General features: G+C 34.8%; 1 non-coding gene across 1 annotated transcript; it reads left to right on the forward strand.

The window, feature by feature from the left end:
• Nucleotides 1-4,538: 4,538 nt before the first annotated feature.
• On the forward strand, nucleotides 4,539-4,645 carry LOC127201940 (U6 spliceosomal RNA). Its single transcript, XR_007832274.1, has one exon. It is a non-coding gene; the product is annotated as a U6 spliceosomal RNA (small nuclear RNA).
• The last annotated feature ends 2,978 nt before the right edge of the window (nucleotides 4,646-7,623 follow it).

Raw genomic sequence — 7,623 nt, forward strand, 5'->3', positions numbered from 1 at the left:
TGAAGATTCACAATGAGATTTATCCTTTGGGATTAATGAATCTATTTGAGCCTAAAACAGACAATGATATGGTTATGATTATCTGTTGAGTTTAACTTTACAAATGACACTTCAAGAAACCATCAGACATAGCAAATTGAAGTTTGGTAAACCTCAGTATATTTTGTACTCTTTTTATTTTTAAAGGAGACTTCCTGACTGGGTTGTCAACCTGGGTCTGTGAGACTGCATAGCTGTAGACTCTTAATGGAGTAACAAACTGCCCTATGATGAAAGAAAACAGAAAATTAGTGGTCAGCAATGTTTTAAAGAATAGGTAGTGATAAGCATTCTGAAAAAACCTCCAAGACAAAATGTGAATAAGTGATAGTATTTGGTGCTGGCTGAACTATGTATGTTTGCGGGTAATGCTACAGCCAGAAGCAGCAGCCAAAACACAGCTACAGAGATACAAATCATATATTTTTTAGCTGGTCTGCAAGTGTAGAGCCTATTGGAACATTCACTAGCAAGAGTCAAAATAACCCAGGGTGTCAAAGATATGGGTGAAGCATCTTTTCCTCTGCGCACAGCCAGGGATTCCTTGTAATTTTTTTTTTTTTTTTTTTTTTTTTTTTTGTGAAGAAAAGACTCTAGCATGGCTTCTGATGACATGGAACTTCACCCTAGATTGTTTCTGCATTTCTTCCTTAGAGCGTATGATCATCAGGAGATCTCATTCACGATGGGTATATTGGATGACACTGGGCAGTAGTAGGAGTCACACTTCGGTAGTGCCTGGCCTCACCAAAGCAAACAGATGCACTGTGATCAGCAGAAAATCCAGACAATCATTTCCCCTGAATTGGTAATCAATTAATTTGACAGGATGATGGTCAAGTCATCTCTGGGATTTTTACCATTTCACTTATCCTCAAGGACATAGATTTCTCTGTTTTAATATTATCTGGGGATTATTCTACATTCTTCCAAATATTGGTGACATAAAAAAGTATATTAGGAAAGTAAAACAGTCAAGTAAAAATCTGTAACTTTAGCAAACACCCAGAAATGTCTTTTTGCTGTAAGCCTCAAAAACATCTTAAAGCAATATTCCTCTCTATCTACCATAGTTCTTCATGAAGACATTTCCAACATGACTGGTTCTAGAAATAGCTGCCTGTTTTGTGTTTCCTGTCCAAAAGGATGATCAGTGTAGTCTGGGAAACTTCTAGTCCTTACCAACCTTTATGTATGCATATATATATATATAATATGTATCCCTTTTAGGAAATTTGGCTATGCTTTGCCTTGCTTTAAACGAACCAAAAAGTCCTATAAAATAGTCAAAAGGGTAGGCCAAATTCACAGATTCAAACAGCACTCAAGACGCTTTTCTAAACTAATAGAACTTCTTTCCAATGTACTTTTCCTCCAAGTTAGTTGAAGACAGGTTCAATAATCATGATCCAGGTAAATAGCTACCACCTGCATCAGCTAGCATAGTTTATGTCTTTATTTATAGTATATATAAACAAATGAAAGTATTCTTTTCTTGTGGTATACATGCTAACTAAGCCAAAATTATATTAAATACTTAGTTTTGTTCTAGAAATTCTAATTTGCCTAGGAAGTTTTAGTTGGCTGCTATAAAGGCGGACAGGTTTTTTTTGGAAGCAAAATTCATGAAAATTATCTCATTGTTCAACCCCAGTAGGAAAGATTTTGGCTTTGTTTCAGGGACTTGAAATCCTCATCATCAGGTACTAACCACTCGTACAAATGACTAGTGAAGATATTACTTGTTTTTGAAGCTCCTTCTTATATTAATTAGTAGTATAGGGATTTTTTTCCTCTTTCTTTTTTCACTCTTTTAGATAAAAGGGAAATTGACAGTTACAAATTTTAAAGCTCTTGCAATAATTTTATGGAGTTTATCTTGATTGTATAGTTTTACTTAATTCCAGGAAACATTAATAAATTATCACATACACGGTTTTATTAAAACTATATTATATATGATCATTGATATTTTTTTATTAGCATTATTTCTAGAAATATCAAAGCCAATGCTATACTTGATATGCAAATTACAGAAATAATTTAAATCTGTCTTATTAAACATTTATAATAACAACAAAATAGTCTTTACTATAATTTTTTTTATTCTTAGTTGCTTGAGAATTTCATAGGTACATATAATGCATTTTGACAAATATACTTTCCTCTCTCTCCTCTTCAATTCCTGCCCCATTTCCTTACCTCTTTTTCCTCCTGACTTCATGTGTTCCTTTTGTTTATTTTATTTATTTATTTATTTTGGGTTTTCAAGACAAGGTTTCTCTGTCTAGCCTTGGCTGTCCTGGACTTGCTTTGTAGACCAGGCTGGCCTCAAACTCACACTGATCCACCTGCCTCTGCCTTCCCAGTGCTGGGCTCCTTTTACTTTTTAACACACCAAATTAACTTCATGTAATTTTTTTTATGCCCAATAACTTTATATACACATACAATAAAATATCATTATAACCACTCTTCATTTTCCCTTTTCATTCCTCCCTTTTCTCTCCTATACATGACCTTCCAATTCATGACTTCCTGTACCCCCATACTCCCTTCACAACCCATCAAATCCAATTAAGGATGCTCATATGTGCATGAGGATGAGGTCATCCACTGGAGGTTGGGAGACCTGTCAGTGGCCACTTCTTATGGAAAAGAACAACTTTCATTTTTCCAGTAGCTATGAAATGTAAATAGTTCCTCAGTAAGGCAAGGGTCCTACAGGTCACCTCCCCATCTATGCCAGAATTTTGATTGTCATTTTCAGTTATTGTGAGTTTACAACTGTAACATGGGATAGGGGAGAAGAAAGGGTAGTAGGTGGGTTAACCGAAACCTGTGATGTATAAAATATGATCTTTTGTATAAAGACACAGGTTTTATTTAATCTAAGTTGCACTTTGACAGCCTATAATGGTAACAAAGTTATCATTTTATTTAATTACTTTAAAATATATGTTACATTACTATGGTCAATAATCTACTGAAAGCAGTTACAACAAAAATTCAGTCTGGAATAATATTTGTAAAACAAATTAGAAACTTACAGTCCTAACACACACTTCTAAGATTAAATGTGTATCAACAGAATACTTAAAGAATTAAATTAGTAAAAAGTTCTCTGAGGGAATTGGAATAAGAATAGGAATTCAAATCAGAAAAATAATTATATAAAGTTTTGACCATTAAAAAGAGCTCTTTAATGCGGCCTTTTAAATGCATAATAGTTTTAAATGGTGCTTGCATTCTGTTGGACACCTTTCAAAGCATGAAGTAGTTTTATGTAACTATGTCAGCATTATGACATATTAAAATTGCAACTTTTGTGGTTAAATTAATGACAGATGTTTAAATGTTACTTTTAATATATGTAAAACAATTTCATATATATGTAAATGCCCTCTGTTTAGTATGTGGGACTAAAAATATCTCTTGTGTCCACTGAGGGTGGGCAACGCTTATCATCTTCTTAAAAAGAATAAAATTTAAGGAAAGATGACTTTCTCATGGAAAAACTTGATGAACACTTTTATAATGGAGTAGTGAAAGTTAATCGGAGATGACGTATGGACTAAATGTATGCCACAATTTAATATGACTAAAGGATATCACACTTCTATATTATTTCCAAAACCCTCGTAAATCCAAGCAAGCCATGAATCATATATAAGACATAATTGACAATTTGCATGAAAGCTAGCTGGTGTTCCACAATACTCTCATGTGTAAGAAAAGTAGGACCGATTAAGAAAAATACCAATGAACAGAATGAGAAATGGAACACAACTAAATCCACCATAGACACCTACAGAGCATCCGCACAGTAAAGGAGATTTGGAAAAATGAAGCCATCCAAACAAAATCTAGAGTTTAGTTTTGAAAATATGAAAGAGGTAAGAAAATATTAAAAGTACTTAGAAGGATTACAAGGTAGGTGTTCAAAGGCAGCTGACCAGATTAAAGTCTGAGAAATGTGTGTGTAGATTGGATTTTACCCTTAGAAGGAGGTTTTAACAGACAAACTTGAAAAGAGACCAAATGGTGACTAGTATTATATTGCACCCGAAAACAGCATCGATTCTATTAATATTTAAATGGTAGATAAGAGGTACCATAATTGAGCACTACATATTAGCTAAAAAGACCATCCAAAGGGTGAGCTAAAGTGATGTTAAATAAAGCCAGTCGTCAAATCATCTGTGCAGGATGATGATATTTAAACTTAAATACTCAAAGAATCCGTTGAATTCTCTGAGCATGCATTCACATTTGTAAAATCATCTATTCATGAGAATGTTATTCATTTGCCTCAATTAGTGGTTTATTTTCACTTGGGAAAACAATTCAGTAGAAAAAGGTATACAGAGGCTTCCAATTTATCTGTAACAGTTTAGTTAAAATAATGAAATGTGGCAAAATGTTTAACATTTGTTATGAATCCATAATTACTCACATTATTGGGATCACGGTTTTCACTAATTAAAAGTGAAGTAGGAATGCTCACTTGAGCAGCACATGTACCAAAACTGAAATGATACAGAAAAGATTGTCATGGCCCCTTTGCAGAGGTGACGCATACATTTGTGATGCATCCCATATTTTTGTCCAGTGCTGAATGGTCACACCTGAAAACATAATACAAGTAATATATGGAATGAAATGTTATATTTAAGAATATATATGTATACACATATGTTTGCAATAACATTTAATGAAAAAGGAGACTATGAGGGAGAGGGGTATATGGATTTGGAGAGAGGGAAGCTAAGGGAGTAATGTAGGAATTACATTACACTTTCAAAAATAAAAAAGCAAAAAACAAATAAAACACTGATGACCCTGTATTAAAAATGATAAGAAAACAGACAAATGCTGAGGGTATGGGACCAGGGAGAATATGTTCAACATATAAAATAGATCTATAAGAAGGCTGAATATAAGATAACACTGAGGTAAATAAGCCCAGGGAGTCTGAATGAGGGAATGCCTTAGACAGGGCTTCAAAGTTCCAGTGCTTTGTTGATGTGGTCAAAGGCTCTAACTCTCATCTAAGTCTTGAGTTCAAGAACAGGAATTTGAGTTTGGGGATGAACCTTCTGAAAAAATTATTTTAGCCTAAGAAGAAAGAAGGCTTACGGATTCTTATGTAAGAACAAAGAACCAAAATGCACCAGTTGAAATGGAAGTCTAAGGTCACAACAAAGAGAGTAAATAGCAAGGAGCAATGCTGAGGCTCACTGGGTTGGACCCAGGAGCCCCAGTGTACACCGTTTTCTAGAGAACTTGAACACAAGTCACTCCTAGTGGTCTTACTTTCATGATCACTTGTCCAGTACCTTAGTTTCCCCTTTATACAGTGGAGGGAAAATTGTACCTACTCCACAGCAGGCCATAATTACTAGTTATCACTTTGATGTTATCATAACGCCTGATGCCATGACACTTCATAGTTAAGGGTGAAAAAATGCTGAATCAAACAAAAACCAAAATACCACCAAGTCCACCAGCATTATTTTTCTGTGTCCTCAATAAATTAATTGTCTCATTTGGCAAAAATGACATAGTCTCGTGCCAAAGCATTAGTTGACCTGCACAGACTTTTCTAAAATAGATCTAGAACATTTCTCATTTGAGTGTATTGACAAGCACTGAAAAAGTAAGGCAGTTCTTTTTCTCATTTTTCATTGCAACATGTACTGGCTGCTTTGCCCTGGCTAAGAGAGAGTGAAGGACTGAAACAGGAAATGGGCAAGGTTTCAGAAATAAGCAGGTGTGACTCATTTGTAATATATCAAGGTTTAAGCATTTCAGTTCTCACACCAAAACAAAATACTTGATTGGTATAATAGAGAAAGTTCATTTTATGAGCATGTATTTTCACCATTATACAATCTAAACAACTTATATTTTAAAATATTGTAAATGCTATGTGACCCCTCATCTTATAAAAAGGCAAATGGTATTTCCTTCTGAAATTTGAAATAGCTACTTCTCTATTATCATCATTATCTAAAGTCTCATTTAATAATTCTCCATGTTTAATAGAAGTCTATAGAGTTATTAACTCAGATGTCATGTTTACAAGTGATGTCTTCTACATAATCAGAGAGTTCTAAATATCTTCACACATTATCATCCTCCATCTTAAAGCTTGTCATTCAGAGAAATATTTTAAACCTGTCTGTGTAGAAACCAATGGAACATTCTAGAGGCCTCAACTGTGTAGAATGATGCTACATTGCTTGATTTCACTAAGTTGTTGCAGGAAGTTAATAAAAAATATATCATTTTAAACAAATTGTTTTATCTGTTTTTAATCTAATATCCTGAGTGTGGCTCCATATGTTGTTGTCATTTATAACTCTCATATCTAGCCCAAATTATGTAGCTGAGAGCCCTTGGGAATTGAAAGATTTGTTTGAGCTAAATTATACTAAGTAAGCCTAACCTGGACATGAATAAAACAGATATGTAGCAGGAGTTGCAGAAAACAACTGCATCTAAAATTTCAGGGCAGCATTTGCTTTGCTTGCTATCCTGAAGAGTTAGTTTTTGACCCCTATACTAAGATGCTGAACAGTAGAATAAATTATCAAGTTATGGCTCTCATCCTGCTGATAGTGAGGAGGAAGAAGTAAGTCCTTGGTGCTAAGCCCTGTTTGGTTGATCCGAAATGGTCAAATAGCAGTAACAGTAACCTAGGAGCCTGCTCTGTTGCCCACCATCTGATCTGTTTAGTCATTGAGTTAAACAACATGGACTCATCATCAAACCAACTTCTTTTATTAGAAATCTACTTTTAAGATAAAAATTATTCTGTGTGCTTCTACATAGTCTAACAGTAAGCATTACCCATTCCCATTTTAGGGAAATAACACATAAAGTTGGGCAGAGCAACTGTGTTCTCCAATCCCTTTCACCAGTAGGTTTCAACCAGTGTTGTCATGTTCTAGAACATGGTGTTAAGAGAATATCTACAGTATATTCAAGCTGATTATGTGCTGGTGGTTGAATTTCATCCAGATAAAGAAATCTCAGGAAGACTTTTGCACGGTGATGATGTATGTAAGAATGAGATAGATAGCAGAATGTTTACCAAAAAGTACAGTTAAGTATAGATAGGTTTGTATGAGAAGAGAGGTAAGGCTGTCTCACGAGTCTTTGGCATCAAGTCTCAGCTGCTGAAATCAGAAGGAAGGAAATAGGATCCTTGATGATAGCACAATGATGCCATGTAGTCCAATGGGTGGGGTCATAGAGTAGGCTGGCCTAACTCAGGATCATTTTTCAGACCAGCCCTGCTTTTGCAATTGATGTGCATTTACCTGAAATCATTTATAATCCTTATTGTTGTTACTTAGGCATGCTCTACAGGAAAGTGAGAAAAGTAACCCGGACAGCTTGTATGTGGCTGGTTATTTTCAACCAAAGGACTGAGCTTACCCTTGAAGTTTTCCATATCTCAGCAATTGACAGAGCTATATTCTCAGCATCTACCCAATTTATACTTTAAATACATGATGTGATAAAACTGACATGGATGAGCATTTGACTCATGTCCTAGACTTGGGGATTGAGATG

Source organism: Acomys russatus, chromosome 17 (genome assembly GCF_903995435.1).
Source record: "Acomys russatus chromosome 17, mAcoRus1.1, whole genome shotgun sequence".
NCBI lineage: Eukaryota > Metazoa > Chordata > Mammalia > Rodentia > Muridae > Acomys > Acomys russatus.